Consider the following 2,429-nt stretch of genomic DNA (forward strand, 5'->3'; position numbering starts at 1 on the left):
ACCAACCTAGAAAGTCATTTTGTCATTTCTAAGCCAGACAGGGCAAGCTTACTTTTGGTCTGGTTGCCTTGAATAGATACCATCAGTTGCATAGTTAAAATGCACTTGGATGTGAAATAAAGTTCATTCAGTTAATATAGGATAACATCCTGAATGTAAACAGCACAATTTTGAAAGGTTACTAAAGCTTACTTGCTATATGTTAAAACATATCAGAGACTCTACAGATATATTTCTTTTCAGTGGAAAAAAAAAACCTCTGGGTTGCATATTAATTATAATGCACCTAGTTATATCCATTTCAAGGGTAATATATGCAAGCATAGTGGCACTATCAAACCAACCTAGAAAGTCATTTTGTCATTTCTAAGCCAGACAGGGCAAGCTTACTTTTGGTCTGGTTGCCTTGAATAGATATCATCAGTTGCATAGTAAATAAAACATATAATGGGTCCTGGTTTTGAAAGGAACATGAGCTATACATTGATCCTGGTCTTGGTGTTCACTAGTGCTTTCCTCTGTTACGTGAGAAGAGTGATAGTAAGCTATTACAGCATAATTAGTGATACTTTTCTTCCTGTTTTGAAATCATTTAGCAGATTCTGAAATAATCCTTGGAGGATCTAAAGATAACAGATGATCCTTTTTCAGTTTTACATTGAATAGGTTCTCTGCTAAGCTATTAAAATTTAATTTAAATTGGGAACATTGTTATGAATACTAAAACAGTATGCATTTTGAATTGGATCCCCTTAGAAATAACCGTGAAAAAGTTCAGATGACTTTTATCTACTAGTTTGTGATTTAAAAATGCATTGTCATGTATTATTCTTGACCTATAATATCCTAATTATTCTCTTATTTATTACAGCTTTAGTAGAATTACTTGAAAAATTTGTGCTTCATCTCACGGAAAGCCCTTCTGAATGCTACTTCCCCTCAGTGGAATATACAGGTACATTTTAAACATTTTGAAGTTTTAAAAATACTCAAAATGCAAATAGGTAATATTTCAAGGAGATGCGTAATTAAATTACAAATATGCACAGTATTCCCATCACAAAAATATTTCATTGGTGCTATGTATGTTCCAGACATCTTAAATGTCTTCTTGCAAATGTATGGATTTTCTTATAACTCTGGGACTCATTCTGGAGCTCTTTTGCCTGTCTATCCACTAAAAGTTGTTTTTCCTTAATGCAGTGTCTTTTACTCTTCTGATTTTATCCATTATTCTTCTAGTGATCTCATCTGCTCATACTATCTTATCTACCTATCATATATTGATAACTTCAGAATTTATATCTTCTACTCAGTGATCTACTATAAGCTTCATTTTCACATTTCCAGCTACCTAATAGGTAAATGTCACCTGGATGTGCCACAGAACCCCTAAAATTCATGTTCAACAGGGGAGACACACCTGTCTGAGCCAGTGTGACAGGCATACTAACAGATACCAAGTAGGCCTAGTCTCAACTCTGGCCCCTCCCACTGGAGCCAGGGAACTATTTAAAATGTGCAGAAACTTGCTAGGCAATGCGTACTCTGAGCTGAGACTGGGCTTTTCTGCCTCTGTCCCACAGAACATCCCAAGGGAGCCCAGTCTTGGCCCCAGCCCCTCCTCATACAGTTAAGGAACTATCCAGTCTTTGCAGGAACCTGCTGGGAGACATGTGCCTGTCTGAACCAACTTGATAGGCACACCAAGCTCCATCCCACAGCAGATCCTTAGAGGCCCAGTCTCAGCTACAGCCCCTCCTATTGCAGTTGAGGAACTTCCTGGCTTGTGCAGGGACCAGCTGGATGATGCACACCTATCTGAGCAGGTGAAACAGGCCCACCATCCTCCTTCCCACAACAGATCCCGAGGAGGTCGGGCACAGTATCAACTGCAGCTTGTCTCACTGCAGTCAGGGATTCATCCCACCTGTCTCCTGGGAGGCATAGCCATCTGGCCACTGGGTCAGCCATCTGTATTCAAGTCCCTGGCCAACATTCTCACACAGTCCCATTATTCCCCTTGGGTTCTTCCCCAGGTCCACTGGGGCCAGAAGGCCATGTCAACCTTGGAGTCCTTGTGATATTCGTGGCAAGCCTGGGCTTAGACTGTCCTGTAGTGCTGAGATAGCTAAAGTGGTCATAGGCTTAGGGAACTGTACATTCAGTCTGCATAGAATCTGTGGAAAGCCCTGTGAAGAAGGACAGGCACAAACAAAGCTGGACTGCAAAGACTAAAGTAAACACCTAATCCCTCGATACATTGACATCATCACACATCCACACGCAACAAGAACATTCAGAGAAATACGACCTCACCAAAAAAATAGAAAGACTTCATATAAACAACTTAATGATTCACCTCAAGGAACTAGAAAAGCAACAACAAACCAAACCCACTATTGGTAGAGAGAAAGAATAAAGACAAG

The sequence above is a fragment of the Propithecus coquereli genome, unplaced genomic scaffold (assembly GCF_000956105.1).
Source record: "Propithecus coquereli isolate 6110/MARCELLA unplaced genomic scaffold, Pcoq_1.0 Scaffold550, whole genome shotgun sequence".
NCBI lineage: Eukaryota > Metazoa > Chordata > Mammalia > Primates > Indriidae > Propithecus > Propithecus coquereli.